Below are 21,192 nucleotides of genomic sequence, written 5' to 3' on the forward strand. Positions count from 1 at the left end.
ATATATATGAACTGCCAAAGCATTGTGCCTGCAGCTGTTTCAGCTGAGATCTCAGTGACAACTGCTACAAGACAACTTGTACAAAGATACTTGCTACTATAGGCAAGGTAGGGTTGGTTTGAAGCAAAGTACTTGGATGGTTAATATAATAATCACTAACTTCAACCTTATATAATAGTTTGAAAAGATACTGCATGAATTTTACAAGCTAAGTTGCAAAAAACAGATCTCAGGTCTGGGAAAGTAATTCATTTTCTATTGTTTTGTAATATTTATTGTATTTACTCATTCAAAGCCCAGTAGGCTGCTGCTGCTACACAGTTAGTATTCAACAATCTAGTGTAGGAGAAGTGAGCAAACTTTACATCCTTTTGTCTTTACAGTAAGTATGTAGAGCAATTAAATGTCCAAACCAGCATTGCCAAAGAAACATCGCCTACTTAACATAACATAACATCCATCCATCTAGCTACAATGAACCAAGTCACTTTATAGCAGGGATAGGCAACCCCCCCCGCACATATGCCAATTAGTGGCACATGGAGACATTTTCATCGGCCAGGAGGTGTGAGAGAAAATTATTTTAAAAAATAAATTTTTTTTTAAGTTGCTGCTCTGGGCTCTCTGGAGCAGCCGCAGGTCCCAGTGCTGTGGCAGGCACCTGGGGCAGGGTGAGGAGCACGCAGGCAGGGACGCAGTCTGCGTTCTGCTGCCCCTGCCCCCGGAGGGGAGCTGCAGCTGGGTGGAGCCAGTACCTGGGCAGGCGCTTTGGAGTGCTGCTGTGCTGAAGGTTCCCGGTCAGCTCGGCCCCAAGCGTTGCCTGCAGCAGCTTTTCCCAGGGGTGAACCCACAGCCAGGTCCCTGCACCAGGGGTGGCTTCACTCCACTCGTGCTATGCCCAGAGCACATGGAAGCCAAGCCCAGAGGCCCCCAAGCCTGGCATCCTACCCTGGCCAGTTGCCGTCCCCTCATGAGTAGGGCAGCTGTAGCCCATCCCCATGGAGCTGCACGGGCTGAGCTGGGCCCCACCTCAGGTGCTGCTGGGCGCCCCTGCCCAGCTGCCATGGCCTGAGTCGCAAAGCCCTGGGGCAGCCCCCACTTCCCACACAGCCCCGACTCCTCCAGCTGCCACCTTTGCAGGGGCCTGGCTGGGCTGGCCTGCCCATGGCACCTCCTTCTCTCCCCCCAGACCCTGCCCCAAATGCCCAGCCCCAGCGCTTGGCATCCCAGTGCTGCCCCCACCTGAGTGGGGCAGGGCATCTGTCTACCCAAGCCGTGGCCAGTCCCTCCATCCCTCCCAGCCCTGGGCCCAGGCTACCCCCAGTCTGGGACCATTGAGGAGGTCTGGGCACCTTGGCCCTTGCAGCTGCTGTTGGGGTGCCTCCCTCTTCCAGACACTGCCCTGAACTAGTGGGCCTGAGATACAGCTGGTAACAGTGGGAGACTTGGGCAGCAAGGGACACACACTTTCTCTTTTTCCTTTTTTCTCTTCTCTCTCTCTTTCTGCTGTTCTTCTTTTTCTTCTCTTCCTTCTCATTTTCTCTCTTCTCTTGTTTCCCCATTTCTCCTCTTTTTCTTTCTCTCTTCTCTCCTTTTTCTATTTCATCTTTTTCTCTTTCTCTGTCCATTTTTCTCTGTCTCCTCTTTTCTTTCTCTAGCTGGCCTTTTCTTCTTTTTCTGTCTTCTCTCTCTTTTCTCAACACATCATGCTTAACAAAAAACCACACAAAAACAAAGGTAGTATATGAAGTTTTATTTATGGTCACCAGGTTTAGAATTTTTAGAAAACCTGGTATTTACTGTAAAAAAAGGCAACATTTATGATTATTAACTATATTAATATGCAGTGCATCCTGTCATGTACCCCCTGCCCCAGATCTGTTTTTCTAGTGTGTTGGCACTCCAGCACGTTACAAGGTAGACATTGCAGTTTTTTTGGCACTCCAACCAAAAATGTTGCCTACCCCTGCTTGATAGGCTTTGTAGGAGCTAAATGGATAAACAATGACAACACTTGCACAATATACACTGTTAGGATGCAGATCAGTAGGAATGTTCTTGTAATGGCTGAAAGACTTGGTAGTACTGTGGAGAAAAAGACAGCATCATAATTCATCTCTGCAAATCTAGAACACTGTAAAAAGAGAAATCTCAATCAGTCTTTTATGTTTCACTTGGATAATAAGTATGTATGAAAAATCTCTTACTTTCAGAAAATACAGCAGCCAGGGGCCAATATCTTCTCACAGATACATGCACAGTTCTCACTCAAGACAGTTTGGAAGCTGTATAGATCTTGAACACTTCAGGTGGCAGAATGATTAAACTGTGGTCGTAATTATACATTGTCAGAAATATTTTCTTAACAAAACAAACTGAATATTCTCTAGACCAGTAAGCAGAACAATCCTAACTTAATATGATGTGTTTAAGATAAACATAGTCTAGACTCTAATCAATGTATACATGTAAACCACAAGCAAACTCTTAAAAACACGAGAGAACTTGGCTAGCCTTCTCCTCCCCTAGTAGCAGTTGCCAGCAAAAGTACACAAAAATGGGGGAAGTTAGAAACATATTTAACAGTTCTGGTATCTTACATTGTTGGACCACTTTCTTTCTTGTGTTCTTCAATCATGCTTCAAGATTTATGAATATCCAGAAGAGCTGGGTTTGGGTATTGCCATTTCCCTTGCTACTAGCCCTCTAAACGGAACCATCTGATAAATAGTGGTAGTGAAGCAAAAGATGCATTTCATTACAGAGATTTTCATCTGTAGAAAAGAAATGGGGCTCGCACTGTTCAATTTCTTTATCAGCCATTTGGATGACAGGGTGAAGAGCAACCTGTTTAAATTCACAGATGATACCAAAATTTGGGGTGAGGTGAGCACACTAGTAGGGAGGGAAAGACTGCAGCAAGACCTGGACAGGTTACAGGGGTGGGCTAGCAAAAACAGGATGCACTTCAATACTGACAAGTGCAGGGTGCTGCATTTGGGCAGTAGTAACCAGCAGCACACTTATAAGATGGGAAACTCCCTTCTTGAGAGCATGGAGGCAGAAAGAGATCTTGGAGTCATTACTGACTCCAAGATGAACATGGGCCAACAATGCAAGGTCACGGTTAGCAGGGCTAACTGGACCTTGTCGTGCATCCACAGGTGCATCACTAGCAGGGACAAGGAGGGATCCTCCCCCTCTGTGCGACACTGGTCAGGCCACAGCTGGAGTACTGTGTCCAGTTCTGTGTGCCCCGCTTCAGGAGGGATGCGGACAACATTGAGAGGGTCCAGAGGACAGCCACCCACATGATCTGGGGACAACAGGGCAGACCCTACAATGAGGGACTGCGGGACCTGAACCTGTTCAGCCTTCACAAGAAAAGGCTGAGGGGGGACCTGGTGACTGTCTATAAACTCACTAGGGGGGACCAGAAGGGCTTGGGAGAGACCTTGTTTCCCCTAGCACCCCTGAGCATAACAAGGAATAATAGCCACAAGTTGTTGGAGAGTAGGTTTAGATTAGACATCTGTCCGGACCAAATTTTAGATGCATGCTGGCAACACAAGAGTTAAGTTTGATCATGCGCAGACAAGGCCTATGGAAAATTCCACTAGGGTGCCCAGCATGTGCCCCCTATGAGACCCTTGGCTTGTCAATCCAAGCTGACCTAGTTTTGTAACAAGGCACATGCTCAGTTCTGCTCAGCAGATGAAGTAATCTGACCAGACGCATGCTCAGTCTACAGACTGCATAACGTAATCAGACTAGAAATTTCTTTAGAGAAGACAACCTGATTGGCTACCTGGTTGTCATAAAGACTTGGGGGCCCCTCCTTTTGAGGGAGACGAAGGAGACAAAAGGGGGGAGTTAGCGAAAGAGAGAATAAGCAAGAGTTTTGGGGGGTTCTGACAGCGGTGCTCACAGGGAAGATTCATCCTGAGAGCAGAGGCTGGCCTGACAGGGACTGCTCCTCAGGAAGGCTTTAAGCCCACTGGTCTCCTGTCCGAACCCTGAGAGCAGAGGCTGCTATTCGCAGGGACTGCTCCTCAGGAGGGAGACCACGCTCGACCTGCAAACAGATACTGCCTTAGCAGAAACTGTCCCGCAGGAAGAGAACGAACCGATCCTGAGAGCAGAGGCTGCGGCTGCAGGGACTGCTCCTCAGGAGGGCTTTGGGCCCACTGGTCTCCTCACAGCTATGATTTTGCGATTTATTTGATTCGTCTTGATCTGATTATTCCGTATTGATCTCTGGCTAATGAACTAATTTCCGGCTTCGACCTCGACCACGATCCTGCATCTTGACCACTGGCTACGACATCGTAACTTTGACCTCCACATCGACTTCGGCATCTCATCGACCACCCGTTTCGTCCATTTGGACTGGCGTCACGACATTCTTCACGTTACAGTTCGTTGTTCGTCTCCCGATTTATGAGATGTTGACCAGCCCTGGGACTGTCGAGTTGGGCAGCTGCCCCTAGCTCCGGCTAGAAAGCAAGGGCTCACTCAAGAACCCCGTGGGCCAACAGACCCCTTTGTTGTTCATAATCTAACTGTAACTGAAGCTCTGCCTACGCTCTAAAAGCATAAGTAAATAAATCAATTTTATTTGAAACCGCACGTGTCCCGTACCGCTCAGACTCCTTGCCGCTAATCCCGCCTGTTTCGTATCGAAACCCTCGGCCCACCGTGACCTTGGGGCCACTGTTCCCCGACAACATCCATAAGAACTACTTCACAGTTAGGGTGGCTAGGATCTGGAACCAACTTCCAAGGGAAATGGTGCTGGCTCCTACCCTGGGGGTCTTTAAGAGGAGGTTTGATGCCTACCTAGCTGGGATTATTTAAGCCCAGTTTTTCTCCTGCCCAGGCAGGGGGTCGTACTTGAAGCTCTACAAGGTCCCTTCTGACCCTACTTCTATGATTCTATGAAAACCATAGCACAAATTAAGGTTCTCTGTTTTGCTTTCTGGAAATAATAAAATAAAAGCTTCTCCATAACCTTACAATATATGTTATTAATAAAATGAGTTAAAACTAAATGTTTATAAATACTATAATACTTAAAACTTGAATGCTACAACTTTTTACAAGTCAGCTAGACATTCTTGACACAAAGGTATTTATAGGCAACATGCAGTGTTTCCTGTCCAAGTGCATAGGTTGGCTAGAACCTGATCTTGTAAGCACTTCAAGTACATGCTTAACATTATCCACTAGTAATTTTAATTAAGCCATGCAAACTTCTAAGATGTATAAAGCCAATAGGCACTTCCAATATTTTTAGGATCAGAACATTAGTGAAATATTTTGAAAGTGACCACATCAGTTATATAATGCCACCACTATGTAGCAAAAGCCAGTGTGAAGTAAATGGTCATCTTGTGATCCTTACACAAGCAAAATCCCATTAGCCCACCTGCTGCTAGAGATAGTCTGGTCTCTTCCTCCACAATTAACGGAGGTGCCCAAAGACCAAATTCTGCTGGGATGTCATACCTGCATTATTGACTATATAATAGGGATTTAATTTCCCTGTGACCAAGTACTATTTTTGTGGGACTTGGGAAGGAAACAGATGATTTCAGCAATTCATGATCACTATCTCATCCCATAATGAAGTCCCCTGGTATACATAAAACTGCTATGTAATAACCTAAAAATACTGAGATATAACAACTTTCTGAACACTACTTGGTGATGTAATCTTATCACATATTGGTTATAACAATTTCTTCTATGAATATTTTAATTAAGCCTAATAGATGACTGCAAAAGAAAAGAAAAACAACAGGAAAGCAATGCAACAGCTATAGCTAAGTAAACCTCCCAACGTGCTCTGGAAGGAATTACAGGACAATTGCTCTAGCCCTAAGCAACATAACTGTTTGCCAGATACAGAGTCTAGAGATTGAAAGGACATTAGAACACTTACAAAACCCTCACAGGATTTTGAGGGTGGTAATTTGTCAGTGATTGTCCGGGGGGGGGGGTAGACAGAAGTGATCAGAATAAGCTGGGTCTTCTTCAAATCCAGGGAATGGTAGTCTTTCAGGAGAGATGGGCACGTGTTGTATATGTTTTGGTGTGCTCAAAGGAGCAGGAGGAGTTAAAGATGTAGTCAACCGAAGAACTGACACATTTGGTAGCTGCGTGTTGGGATAAAGACAGCGGTGATTTTCTGATCAATGCCAACAGCAAAGAAAGCAAGACTTAGAGAAGGAAAAAAAGCCAAAAGAGTAAAAAAAGTCACCTGGTAGAAATAAGCAGAGATGCACCTAAATAATCAAGAGCTGACTTTGGCCACATATAGACATTCAGTTTCTTCTGGGACAGTTACTGCTCTCCCATAAAAAAATATGAAACTACAGATGTTCAGGATTTTTCTCCCAGACCAATGATGGCCTCTGGGAGAAAAATACACCAGGAACAACCAAGGTTAAATCACTCCTGTGAGAGTTTCTCCTGGAAGAGCAAAGGTTTGTATGTTTCCTTTGGAGGGAAGCTACAGCACAGTTCTACAACATCCTAAGATGTTTTCCTGCCCTTCTCCCTCCTCCCCCAGACATAGTGTGTCACTTGGGCTGGACTCTACTCCTCCAGCCAAGCAGGGACCAGAACATGCCTCCTTCACAATTCCCACATTGTGCTGCCGGAAGACACAGGCTGACCCTGAGCAGTCAGGGTCAACCAATCAGGGCTATCCTGTACACTGCTGCCACTTGTCTCCAGGCAGACTGAGGCAGCCTGCAGGGCATGCCGAGATGAGTGCACAGGGGCCCCCAGTGGCACAGCATCAGCAGTGCACACCGTCTGCTCTTCAGGGACTCAGCATTCACATGCCTGTTCAGGGATCTCTTTTCTACAAGGAAAACAAAACTGGGAAAATTCTTCCAGATCATTTAGACGTGTACCCAGCCAAATGCACAGCTGCTGCTCTCCTCTGAGGAACAGGAAAAAAAAAAAAATGATCAGAAGGGGACTTGAGTATCCACATTATCTGCAGATATAATAAAGATAGAGAGAGAGATAGGCCAGAACAAGCCAGCCAAACTAGTAAATCTAAGGGACAACCTCCTAGAGCAGAACATGAAAGAGTATGAAAGAAGCAGCAACTGGGTTCCTATCAAATAACTCAGCAGCAGGTGATCTTGAGCAGGCTAAAGTTTGTGGGGGGAACATCAGCTTGAAAAAGAAAGCTGCATGTAGAGGCCAAACAACTTGCAGACAGAGTGAGAAAAATGAAAACAGTGAGAAGGAATAGCAGGATGAACCAGAATGGAGAGTAGAAAGAAAGAAGCAGTGAAGAGACTGGGAAAAAAGACCAGCTACCATGAATGTCAAATGGACAAAATGGGCCAGCAACATTCTGATTCAGTGGACAGAGAGACTCTATGACAACCAAGACACCTAGGTCCATGGGCAGCATAAGTTCTAAGGGGGTACCTTGCTATAGGTATAGGAATAACACAAATGAGTTTTTCACATTTTTGAGAGGATTTAAATTGGGTAGCCACTGAGCACTGAATTCAGTATCTTTCTCCCTGTCTAGGTGGATGCTTTCATCGAAGGACCTAGAAAAGAAGCTGGAAATTATGAGCCATGTAAACAAGCTCAGTTGCAAAAGTTTGAATTGATACCTGGTGTACACAGGAAAAAGATTTCTGGGCTTGGGGGTATCAGATAAAAAGGGATATGAACTATGCTGAAGGGCACAGGGATACACAGGAAAACTGCGGAAGTCTTGCTAGTACTACAGCGTGCCAATAAGTCTGGAGCATTTTTTTTTTTGCTTTTTTTTTTTTTTTTTTTTCTTTTTTTTTTTTTTTTTCTCATCTGGCCTAAAACCTTGGTTAACAGACAAAAATCCTAGAATAAGCAACTGAAAAATGAGTTTATAAATGTGCATGGCAGATGTATAAGGGCTGAAAGAAAACCCAGAGTACAGTGCCACATGGAAAAGACTTAGGATGGAGGACACAAAAGTGCTTCCCTGGTAATGGAAGCAAATAAACTTAAGGCACAGAGATCTGCAGCTTTAAACCAACCTCCTAATATCAATATCCAAGATATAAGACATCATCATTGCATGGGAGCATGATACAAATAAGCTGACTGCCCAACAATTAAGCACCTGTAGCACTAGGCCATGGAGGACAACCTTTCTGAGGTTGATCACATTTTTGGAAGAGCCACCTGGATACTTCATGAAGAATTGCTGCAGTACAGAAGAAAAACTCCCATGAATTACACACCACTGGTTATGACATAGCATCCCTCCCTGGAACCTATATGGAAAATCCTTAAACAATTGCAACTCATACTAGAAGGAGACCCAATTCTTAAAGAGATCTTCCCAGAACTACCCATCCTGTCCTTTAAACAAACATCAAACCTCTCCAACCTCATCACCAGAAGCAAAACCTCTCACGGCCCAAAACACACCGAATGGATCCAGACCAATGCCTAACCCACTCATAATTAAATCAGTTTGATTAGGCCCATCTTACCACATGATCCAGATTTACTCTTTATGACTGCTTTGTCCTCATCATTTATCAGCATTTACGATTTTTTCTAAATTCTCTCCCTTTTGCAAATTTTGTCAGCAGTGATTTGTTGCTAGATGTTTCAGAAAATTACTTGATAGCACTAGGCTAACTGCTGATTCCTTTGGACTTTCAGTAAAAACACTTAAATTACTCCCATCTTAGGTAGTAACTAGGGACGTGCAAATTGGGCCCTATTGGATTCGGCCTGGATAAGGGACAGTGATTCGATTCAGATCACTGTCCCTGATCAGATTTGGATTCAGATGAATGAAAAGATTCTATGCTGATTCAGAGAATCACCAATTCAAACAGACACAGCTTTAAATGTTTTTTCTACATACCTTGAGGTACCAGCGTGGCTTGTGAACACTGCAATGCTGGGGCGCATGAAGCGTACCACAGGAGTGCGGGGGGGCCCTCCACGTGCTCGGCAGTGAACCTGGAAGTGGACTGGAAGTACTTCCGATCCATTTCCGGGTCTGCTGGGGGCCCTCCCCATACCCCCTGGCTCAGTGATCAGCTGCAGGGAGACCCTGGGTGTCCCCCCCAGACCCAGGGGGCACCAGTCGCTGAGCCTGGGAGGTGCAGGGGGGCTCCCCAGCACATTGCCCGGCAGACTCGGAAGTGGACCGGAAGTGCTTCTGGTCCACTTTCGGGTCTGCTACCAAGCACACTGGGGAGCCCCCCATGCTTCTGTGGGACACTCCGTGAGCCCCAGCATCACAGCATTCACGAGCCGCCTGCTACCTCAAAGTATGTAGAAAAAACATCTAAAGCTGTGTCTACGTCTGAATTGCCAAATCTTTCCGAATCAATTTAGAGGGTTCTGATTCAATTCAGAGAGATTCAAGGGTCCTCTGATTTGATTCAGATTCAGAGATTTGGCCACTGAATTGGGCCGAATCTCCACCAAATCGAATCAGAGACCAAACTTTTGCACAGCCCTAGTAGTAACACAGCCACATGTTCACATAATTAAAAGGTGCGACTAAACAGGGAATAAACCAAAGTTGTTAGGCAAAATGTGTAAAAACTTTGTGGTGATTTCCCATCACTCCTTAAATTGAGTGTGGTCAGGCCAATCAACCAAGTGGAGCTTCTGGCCTCAGAAATGCATTGGAGCCCTTGACTTTGATGCTATCCTGAGATTGGGAGCACCGATCAGGTGACTGACACTCCAAGCCAGGTGCATCATGATCCTGGGCTCCCCCTGAATCAGCAATATGGCACAATTGGGATCCGATTCCCAATTCCACAATCACACCTCCTGCCATGCATGGGTAGCATGGTAGGAAGTTAAATTTCTGGGATCACAGATCAGATCCCATTGAACTTTTAAGTGAATGAAGATCCTGCAGTTCTGTTCCCTTTAGCAGCAGCATCAAATGGATTATAACAGCGGTGGGCAATTATTTGGGCCTGTGGGCCACATAGGGAGCTTTGCTAAGCTGTTGTGGCCCAGAAACCACCCTATCCTCCTCCCCACAACTCACCAAAACTTCCTATGTGTGATGGGAAGGCAAGCGGGGAGTGGTGTTTGGGAGTGGGACAGGTGGGTGAGGCTGGGATCACAGGGTAGGGTCATGGGGTGGTGACAGTGCAGGGCCGGTGCAGAGCCACAATCCACTGTCCGCACACCCCTGTGATGCAGGGAGCAGATCAAAGCTCAGCCCTGGCTCCATGCTGTCACCACCCAAAGATCACAGCTCCCACCTGGGTATGTGCCCTGCTTGCATGGGTCGTAGCCAGTCTCCATGGAGACCCTGGGGTCACGGGGCAGTGATAGCATGGGCCAGGAGCAGAGCTGTGTTCTGCTCCCTGTACATCCTTGCCTGCAGAACCAGAGCTCTGTCCCAGCCCCAGCCTCACACTGTCACCGCCCCAAAATCCCAGGGTCTCCCTGGCATTGCCTGCCCGTCTTGCTCCTGGACACTGTTCTCTACCAGCCCGTGGCCCCATCCCAGCTGCCCAGCTGTGTGACCTGCCCACACAGGTCCTGCCCTTGACAGTGGGTGCATGGCAGACAGGCCAGGATACCCAGGCAGCAGGTCTAGGTCCAGCAGCGGCAGCCAGAAGGAGCTGCCACTGCTAGGGCTGCCAGAAAATGGAGTCCAGTTGCCATACCACCCTGGCCCTGCTGCGCACCTGGGGGCAGTGGGACCAGCTGCATGCACCACAGCCCAGGCAGCCCCTTGCACCTGGGCTGGGTGGGATTGAGGGACCCAGACAAAAGCTGTATTTTGTCCACCCCTGGATTATAGTGATCAGGCAGCCTTATAGGAAATGTTAGTTATTTTAAACCTAAGGCATTAAGAGAAAACTTCATAAACCAACAAGCCAGTCTGTATGCATGCCTCTCCAAGGCTCACTGCTGAAACTGAGGAAGGCCCAACTTTTTCACTCCTTTTGCAATACCACTCTTTTCCCATCATCCTGCTTCCTTGGATACCCTATGACTTCTGATCCCTTATTTCCTTCCTGAGAGTGCTTTTTAACTGTCTCTGGCAACAGAGTTTTGTCAATTTAAGCTGGAGCCTAGAATAATGCCATTGTACTGTAACTGGCATCAGTGTTTGTTGGGAGGTTTGCTTAGCTACAGTTATTGTATTGTTTTCCTGCTCTTTTATTCTGCAGCCACCAATAAGCCAAATTTGATACACTCCTATTCATTCCTAAAGGAAAGTGTAATGTTTAATATTAGCACTTCAATGACCAGGATATTGCACTCCAAGATGCAAAATTATTACATATTGCTTTTCTTAGATTGTTGCACAGAAACTGCAAACCAGAAACCAGTCATACAGCTTGTTGTGAAACTGCAACCAAGTGGAAACAGAAAATCTTAGAACTACTGATAGCAGAAAAACTGAAACAAAGCTGGTAGGATAGCTACAGAAAAACTGATACAATAGCTAATTACAGAGGTTCCTTCCATGTAGCACTGCCATCATGCCATTAATTTGTTGAATCCACTTGTCAGCAAGGCTCAAAAAAATTTCAGGCCTTAGCAATTCTCCAACTACCAAATAATATGCCTTTCTAGAACATGACCTCAACATATTTGAGGTTAACCTTTGTAAGTCTTTTTCCACTGTTCCTAAGTTTTGAAACTTAGTCAGATCTACATACAAAAACAACAAGGCTATGAATATCTTACTACTACTTTTTAAACATTTTCATTGCATATTTCCTCTATAACAAAATGTTTAAATGAAATGATAAACAGATTTCCCTTTTTGGTTAATAAAAACAGTTTGGCCTGTGTAAGGACTGAAAAACTGGACTCCAAAACGTCCACTCTGGTTCTTCAGACATCTAGCTATTATCTCCTACTACAGCCTTAACATACTATTTCATCCTATTTACAAAAAAAATTATAATCCATAATACTTAATAATATATAAGCCCATTCCTACACACACTACACATAACAATGCCAAGTATACAGAATAGTGTTTAGGTTGCAGAGTGATGCATTAAAAAAAATGAAGTACTATGTACCAGGTTTATTCCTACGCAACTTTAACAGCATCTTCCTGTGCATCCGTCCTGTGAATAACTCAGGAAACCTGTGAGGAAAAAATAGTATGCAACAGGGGTGGACAAAATGCGGCCCATGGGCTGGATGCAGCCCACCAGGCCATTCTATCTGGCCTGAGGGGCCCCTAAAAAATTTAGAAAATGAATACATATCTCCCCCTGGCTGCCTGTTATGCGGCCCTCGATGGCTTGCCAAACTCAGTAAGCAGCCCTCCACCCAAAATAATTGCCCGCCCCGATATATAATCATGTAAATAGAGTATCATAATGCATATATGCAAAGGACCAAAATAAATTTGCTGAGGTATTTCCTAACTTTTAAGTGCTTGAATATGCAACCTGAATACCATTCTTTTGACACAGGTTTTAAATAAAATGGAATAGGTTTCTTTAAAAGGAAATAGGTAAAACAAATTCTAACCCGTGTCGGCATGCTAGGCTGGGTGGTTTGCCAGATTTTGGATCCTCAGGATGCCAGTGGCACTGGGACCCCCCTCAGGCAGATCTGATGACTGAGGTGTCCCATGGAGAGGTGTGTTCCTCACCCTCGTTGCCCAGGAATTTACTCTGAACCCAACGAACACACTGGTTTCTTTATTATATACAACTATATACAGAAAAGAAATGAATAAGCAAAAGAAGAAAAATATATCAAACAACAATAAGTTATAATAAAACCAACTGCAACATTAAGTGAATAATTCCAACACACTGGGTGGTCCCACCACTTGCATCAAACAACCTCAATAATTACCTTCACCTGGTTATAACCTTTTAAAACAGTTTCCCCCCGATAATCCAGGTTGATTTTCCTCTGGTCACAGTTCCCTTCCCATAACAATAAATGGCAACACAGCTTTAACTATGATCCACCACGAGATCGTGGAGGCGAGTCTTCTGCTGCTCTGGGGAAAGTGGACTCCTTGGTCTTTCTCAGTAACTCAGCAAAACAAGTCCCCGATCAGCCACTGCAGGTAATAGGCATCTTTTATTTAGTTTCCTTCTGAAAAATACTCTTCCTGCAAACACTAGGGATTAAGTGTCCCCTCACACACCCGTGCAGATTGGAGATTCTCACAGCCTGCTCCCTTTCTGAGTTGTCTCTCTCTCCCAGCACCTCCACCCTCCACATGCAGACAATGGATTCCCTCTGCAGGTCTCTGTTCCTGCAGTACGAGCCTTTCCAGCTCAAGCAGAGGACTTCCTTCTGCAGGTCTCTGATCAGGCAGCTTCTCCCAGCTAGCTTACCAACACCTCCCCACTCTTCCCCTGGGTACCTGTGTCCCTGATTGCACAGCTTTGACCCGAGTGGGAAATCAGCTTCTCCTGGGATACTCAGGCTCTCCTCTGTCTTGATGTCTGCTCCCCAGCAAGCCTCAGCTCCATTCCTTCTGCATGGGACGGGGGTAAGGGGGAAGAAGAGGGGAAGGAGGAGGGGGCTGCATTTCTGCCCCTCTCTCCAGGCTGATGTTGCTCCTTTCTGGCTTCTCTGTTCTTCTTTTCCCTCCCTTAACTTTTTATGGCTCAATAGCAGCCAATCAGAGCCCTCAGTTTGTAATGGGAGCTCTGGTCACAGTTCAAATGTTCCAATAAAAAGCATACACTGTGCACAGCACACCATCTGGCCTGGGAAAGCTAATGCACCCTCTGCATTTTTTTTTTTGCTGCATTTCTTTCAAAGTTCTTAGGCACAGCTCACCCACTCAGTTAGCAGCCAAGCGAGCCTTTGCAGCTGTTACAAAATTGTATTATGTAGAACTGCAACAAGACTTCCACCAACATCATAAGCAGCATTTGAACTTTGAACCTTTACTACAGTGTGGCACAGACCTGTACGGCTATAAGAATACCTATAGTTGCTGAAAGTAGATTATTATCCTAGGAAGTGGGTAGGCAGCTGGTAAGTCTTTGCTTTGGGTAAAACTGAAGGAAGCCCAGTCAAGCTCTTTGTCTCACTTGCAATTGGGAGAGAGAGTTCCTGTTCTGTGCACTAAAAGGAACATGAGCTTTTGTGGAAACGTTCTGAGTCTCAAGGAGTAGCTGTGGGCAGCCCCACCTGGCTCTTCCTGCCACTCATTACTATGGCTCTATTAGCTCCACAGTATCTGCTGCACTGACAGCACTGTCAGCCCAGCCTCACAATGTTTGTATTTGGTTACTAATTTGACAGGCTGCCAAAGTTCTCCTAAGCAATGCAAGGAAAGAGGGGAAATGGGGATTTTCTAAGGTTTATATCTCAGCAAAACCTGAATGAAATTTCATGGGATGAAGAAAAGTCACTTCTCTAGCCAAGGGCTTTCTGCCTGCCAAATTTCAAAGGCTGAATCCAAACAAGAAAGCTGTTGGAGCTTCTCAAATCATTCTTTTAATATTTCTTTTTTAAATGGAAACTGCTAGAAAACTAAACATTGGAGTCTGCTACCATCTGTCACTGTAGATAGGTGGATAAAATAAAGCCAATATCAGCTGTTAATATTTAAGGGTTTAACTACCCTATTGAAGAAATTTGTAGCACTTTAGTTTAACATAAATGTACTTCTCACCGACCCTCTGCTATGGACTTTCAGGCCTCTTTGCAAGGTAGAAAAGACAAGCCAAGAGACATAGCTCTGCTAGGGACCTGTTTGTGACCTTAGATGAGGAAACTTTCTGGGCTTCACTGTCCCTCCTGAAAAACTGGGATAATGTTATTTATTCTCTTTGACATATCACCAATTTAATTATATGAAAAACACCATATTAAAGTATTACTGTCTTGTACTCCTTTTAGCTGACCGCGTTTATCAACACTAGTGGAGTTCATAGTGAGCAGGAATTGGTGAGAAGCAGCTGTTACCACCTGCTCTGCTCTTCTGTTCTGAACAGAAATAACAATTTTAATAGGCAGATTTGGGAAGGAAGTGGACATTTCCACTTTAATGGATTTTAATGGGGAGTTGTTTCTGTTTTTCACAGAAACACAGAAATCAGAAAAATGATAAAGACTTATTAGGCCAATTTGTCAATGCTTCCACAAGAGAAGGATTTATCCCTGTGTAACTGTAAGGTGCTATGTCCATTTCACATTCAGACTATTAAGGTATGGGTCTTCTGCTACATCTCTTAGGAAAATGCCCATGAGAAGTTTGGATTTACAGTTTTCCTCAAAAGCAATTCCTCAAAGCAATACTGCATGTTGCCTATATACACATTAAAGGATGACACATACCTTTATCTGTTTGACCACAAGAGAATGAAACAAAGATACAAGCAGAACTTCTCTAGAAAAATGCATATATTTTGGTAATACTAATGTTTTTGTGCTATTGCACAGATTTGCACTAAAATAACTATTTTTGCAGATATTTTGTATGAGTTTTCCTCCCTTTACTGGTGCTCCTACCTATAAACAAATACAGCAGGAATAGAAGCAAAAGAAATGGGAAATATGAGGCTATGTGTCTTCGCTCCAATAAAAATGTGCTTTTACTAAAGTACAATATTGTAGCTCTGTACCACAAACACTGGTAAATGAAATGTCCTACTCAGTACAACATAATGTAAAATCCTAGTGGAGCTAAAGCACTGTTTATATTTAGATATAGCTAGTCAAGGTTAACCTCAAGTGAAGGATATATGGTTGACTTTGGCTAGCTACAGCAAAACATATACTATCTGTGCCTGTTCTCCAATAGGTCTTTCCACTAAAATAGTTGTCACAACTTGGCTATCACGATGTGGAAAACATCACATTTTGTATAGCAAAGAGGTAGTCTAACAGGTAAGGCAGCACCTACTAGGTTCAACAATACGATCACACTTTTCATTTCTTTGTTTTTGTCAGTCTTTAAATGAGGGCAACAATTCCTCTTTTGTTTGTACTATAAATAATAGTTTGTTCTGCTACAGTAGAAATGAAGCTAAATGAATATGGTACTCTATATATTGATGTGCTTCCTGTCTTGTTTACGATAAAAACTATACTGTTTTTAGAGGGGACTTGTTCTAAGAAAAGCTTTTAGAACAGGTTCAGAAGTATTAAAGCCATTTCAAGATGAGGACATTTCTACCCTTTATTTCCTTAGTCCTTGAAAGGGCTTTTAAAATGTTAACAGCTATGACTGCCTTTCTAAACTGATGTACCCTTCTCAGCTCTCTCCCTTTGTAGCTATCTTTTTGTCTGTTCTTAGCTTTTCTCCTCTTTCCCCTCTCAAAACAAAAACTGATAAGAGATTAACCTTGAACTTTTGGTTGGTATCATGATACAAAAATGTTGCATGGTGCATTGAGAGTAAGAATTCAATTAAAAAAGATCCTTGCCTTACATATATATTGTATTTTTTCCCATGCTCCCTTGTGGTAATATCTATTGCAAATCACTGATAATAAAAGCTGGTGAGAAAGCAGGACATACCAGAAGTATTTTCAATTAAAAATTCTGAGAGAAATTACATATCTTATGACAGAAATGGCACACATTTCAAAATAAATTGACATTTTTAACAGTTTTTTATTTTAAAAGGCTGTTTTTGAAAATAGGTTTCAAACTAAAAACTTCAAAGTTTCACTGCTAAGCTTTCTTGTAAAGTGTTCTGAAAGGGCAACTACTTTGATGATCAGAAATTAATTAGTTATAATGAAAGATCCTAAACAACTTGAATAAAAAATTCCTAAATGCTATTAGTTTTATACATGCTAACTTGTTACCACGTTACCCAACAACTATAGTCCAATTAAGCTGCAGTTAATACTTAGCCCATGTATAGCGCTTTGAACATGTACTGTGCAATCATTAATCCTCATGAAGTTGATATGTTATCTTAATTTCACAGATAACACAGAGAAGTGAGATAACCTGCCCAGGGCTGCATAATAAGTCAGTGGCCCAGCCACAATTATGACACAAGAAGTTCTGACTCCCAATTCCATAGTCACTACTTTCGACAAGGGGTTGGCAGCCTACAGCCCACGTGCCAGATCCAGGCTGCAAAGAGGCTGAATCCATAATGGAACAGGATGGAGAATATCAGGCAGCATGCAGCTGCAATCTAGCTAACCTCCCTTGACAGGTACCTTGAGTTGGGGTGGGGAGTGGTAATTTATAATCTACAGCAAGAAGCTGGGTCAAGCTCCGGCCCCAGGAGGTAAAAAATTGCTAACTCCTGCTCCAAACCATACTATATACAGTTACCTACTAAAAAAAGATTGATGTCATGTAACAAGTTCTTCAGAAGACCTTGCAGAAGCATTTTTATTTAAACTCTGTGATTTCCCATACTTACAACTTTCCAAAACAGTCTTTTGAACTAAAATTTTCTATGCTTCTGTCTGCGAAATATCTATTCAGCAATTGCAGGTTAGGTGGAAGTAGTCCTAGCCATATTTCTTTCAAGATAGATGCCAACACTATAACATATATTACTGATACCTGAAACTTGGCTGATTCAAACAATCTTGCCTGAGATTATTCTTATTTATAATTTATTTCTAGTAGTTCCCAGAAGGTATTGGGTGTTTTCCAAACAGAAAAGATAACACAATTGCCATCGAGCATGGAGCGCACTATATAAACATGGAAAGCCAGACAGAATGCCCAGGAAAAGGGTATAATGTATAAAGAACAGCAAGATACATATCTGATTATTCATCTATTTTTTCATAATAATTGTGTAACATATTTAAACAGCACTTTTGAGAGAGAATCTCAAAACACCCTTTTTGCCATGCTGAAGCAAGCCGTTTATTCTTGCCCTGTTGTCCGTCTCTCTTAATTAGCTACTGTTCTAGTGCAGAATTGTACCTCTTGCCTCATAACTATTTAGTTTAATAGCCTCTTGTGAGTGACCCAGTCAAAGGCTTCTGGAAAGTCCAAATAAATACTTGTTATGCTTTACAAAATGAAATAATTCTGACAAATCAAAATAGACAAAGAAATGCTCTTTGACTCCTGTAACTTCCATCTAAACAGGACTTTTATCATTCTGTTTTTAATAATAATTTACTGTGATATAAACATTAATGCTCTGAAATGTCTAGGATTACCTTCTATAAAGACACATAAAACATTTGGTTCCTGCTGTTCCTAACTGATTTTAATGAATCTATGTTTTTTTAAATAAATACCACTGAGTCCTGGAGACTTGTAGCTCACCTCCTCCTCTGCCTTTCAGCAAGTACCTACTAGGGGTTCACTGATAGAGATTTTGGGGGCTGATACCAATAACTGATTTTTAAGGAGGGATATCAACCCATACCGATCCGATTTCCGATAAAGCTATGTGCAGCTGGCAAGTCTGTTGTGGTGAAAGGAGAGGGGGGAGGAAAGGGGCATGGGGGGTGCAGATCAACGCCCCCCATGATGAGGGAGGGAGTGGGGCTGGGGCAGGCGCTGCCCAGCTGGGGGGGATGGGCATGGGACTGAGCCAAGGCTTGTCCAGGGAGCATGGGGAAAGGTACGGGGGGGCTCCTGCTGCTCATCTGGGGGAGAACAGGGAGGGGTGTGCCCCCGGATATGTGCTGGGTGGGCTGGGCAGGCTGCAACACTGCACTCGGGTAGGTGGCAGCAGCACTAGAAGGGGGTTGTGGGGGCTGCAGCCACCCCAAATTTTGCTGTAGCCCCCTCCCAGTTCTGCCACAGTCCACCCTAAACGCAGTACATCCCCTGGCCCCATCCTGCAGCTACAGTCCACCCAGCCCACCCTGCACAGATCTCCCTCCTGGACGAGCGGTGGGAGGCGCTAGATAAGTGGAGCACAGTGGCGGAAGCCACCCCCTCGCTCCTCAGATGAACTGTGGCTCTACCCTGCACCCTGCCCCACCCCAGATGGGCAGTGTCTACCCCAGCCCCACTCCCTCCCTCACCATGAGGGTACTGATCTGCCCCCCCCCCACTTTCACCACAACAGACTTACCAGCTACACACAGCTCTCCCTGCAGTCGGGCTGTTCTCCTCACTGCTTGTGTGCTACACTATGGCTGCGTGCACACACAGGCATTTATCAGCCAAACTATTGGCCACATCAGGCCAATTTCCAATATAGTCCATTTTCTTTATATTGGTGCTGATACGATATTGGACCGATGTATGGGTGCACCTCTAGTACCTACACCTGTTACACTGGGATTTTTAACAAGCTAATAGAGAAAAGGTTTATGGGAGCCCCTTATTAAAAATATTTCCAGGACTTCACCATTCACATAAAACCACCAACACAATAAGGCATCTGAATCTTAATAGATCATAATTCCCAAAAGCCCCAACTACGTATCACCAGTGTGCCATAATTTAAAACAGATCTCATATGAAAGGCCAGTTTCAGAGTATAACAATACTTCTCATTTACACGTCCTTAAAATAATAAAAGGCAACATTTCACATTTACTTTCTATAATGGTGCAATTGCTGCAGGGATAAACTCTCCATGAAAGCTGCATGTATTGTATACAAACATTAAGTCGAAACATCACCATCTTAATATTGGGGGGTATTTTTAGAGAAAAGTGAATATTTGAAAGCCACAAAGTGAAAAAATTAGTTTAAACTCAGACTCTTTCTCCCTCTCTAAGTCTTTGTATTTAATTAGGATGCTGGTATATCCAGAGTACTACATAATACTAGATACAATTAACCTCCTGCAACATTTGCCTTCCAGAATGCTTTTTCTGGCTGCCATATCTGTTCTTCTGTGACTCTATTTAGCTCCACAGAGAAGCATTTGGGGATGTGACCCAAAGCAGAGGGCTTAGATAAAATGTTTGTCATGTGAGTGACTTTAGAAGCCTATATCCTCTTTGCAGATATAACTATCAGTGTGCATTGGGGTCCTCAGCATCTTAAATTAATTTTGAAAATTGGACTTGGAATCTTGAAGGACTTTTGAAAATGTCACTATAAAAGAAAAATTGTACCTGTTTCAGATGCAGGTAAATTTGGTTGGTCCCGTTTAGTTAAACTGTTTCAAATTTCCATGTGAACCCTCTTGTATTTATATCTGTATGGCTTATTTGGGTTTTGTATAAATGGTTTAAGTCAATTTGAGCTAAACCAAACTTTATAAAGGCCATCTCTCTAAATGAGGAAAATCCCAGGCAACAACACAATTGATGATCCTTCCAATTAAATCCCTGCCCTATACTTAACTACCTTTTGAAGGCATCAAAAAACTCAGACCCTAAGGGAAAAGAAAAAGAGACCACAAAGAGAGACCAAATCAAGTGTTAAACTAAAGTATCTGCAGTTCTACCTACAACATTTCTCACTGGTTCTCCTCAGCATTGATAGCAGGTGTGGGGAAAGTCAGGAGTTTATCCCCTGGACTGATAATAGGGAGCACATAGTACATAGGCAGCCAGAACTAACAGATGAAACAAGGTGGTGCCTGAATCGGATGAAGCTGAGCGAAGCTTGAGTTTCTATAGCAAGGGGAAAGGACCCAAGGGGTGGTTCTTGGCCTGGGTGGAAGGGCACAGAGAGGAGGAAAGTGTGCTTGGAATGGGTGAGGATATCTAAAAATATTAGGTTTGGACAGGGTATAAAAAAGGTCCCACCTCTCATCCTCCCTTAGTTCAGTTAATCTTCCCCGTGTTGTCAGCCATATTCTGATTCTGTCCACCATCTCATCCTAACTTACCTATGAAACCCTGGTCCATTAACCCTAGCTTCCACTCTGTCTCCCTCTGAGTTCCTCCTTCCCCATTTTTCCCAGCCACAAAATACTACAGCAGCCTCACCTCTACCACAGTGCCGTATTTCAGCAAGTCAGAAATATAGGGTGCTTACAAAACAGGAAGAAAGATAGCCTGTCTCATACTTTGCACCCCCATGGCAGCTGGGCAGAGTAATTACTGGGAAAACCTTGTTCTGTCCCTGTGACCAGATGCACAAGATTCCAGCAGGCCATTGGGGTGGCATGTGGGGGCAATCTACAAGCATCAGTTGCTTCCTGCACAAGATGCTTTGAAATTTAGCCTGGAGTGAAAGATGAGGAAGAAGATACACACCCTGACAGCTATTATGGTACCTGTGTGTGCACACTTTCCTCACTGGGAATCCTCCCCAGGTGTTCTGGGTCTTCACTGAATTCAGCCTGAGCATGTGGTGCTAGTCAGGAGG

General features: G+C 43.9%; 1 long non-coding RNA gene across 1 annotated transcript; it reads right to left on the reverse strand.

Annotated features, from left to right (window-relative positions):
* Positions 1-1,874: 1,874 nt before the first annotated feature.
* Positions 1,875-21,131, reverse strand: LOC109299120. Its single transcript, XR_002097776.1, has 3 exons — positions 20,340-21,131; positions 2,601-2,774; positions 1,875-2,134 (listed from the first exon to the last, which is right to left on the reverse strand). It is a non-coding gene; the product is annotated as an uncharacterized LOC109299120 (long non-coding RNA).
* Between the last annotated feature and the right edge of the window lie 61 nt (positions 21,132-21,192).

Source organism: Gavialis gangeticus, unplaced genomic scaffold (genome assembly GCF_001723915.1).
Source record: "Gavialis gangeticus isolate Ggan-Ray unplaced genomic scaffold, GavGan_comp1, whole genome shotgun sequence".
NCBI classification, from domain to species: domain Eukaryota; kingdom Metazoa; phylum Chordata; order Crocodylia; family Gavialidae; genus Gavialis; species Gavialis gangeticus.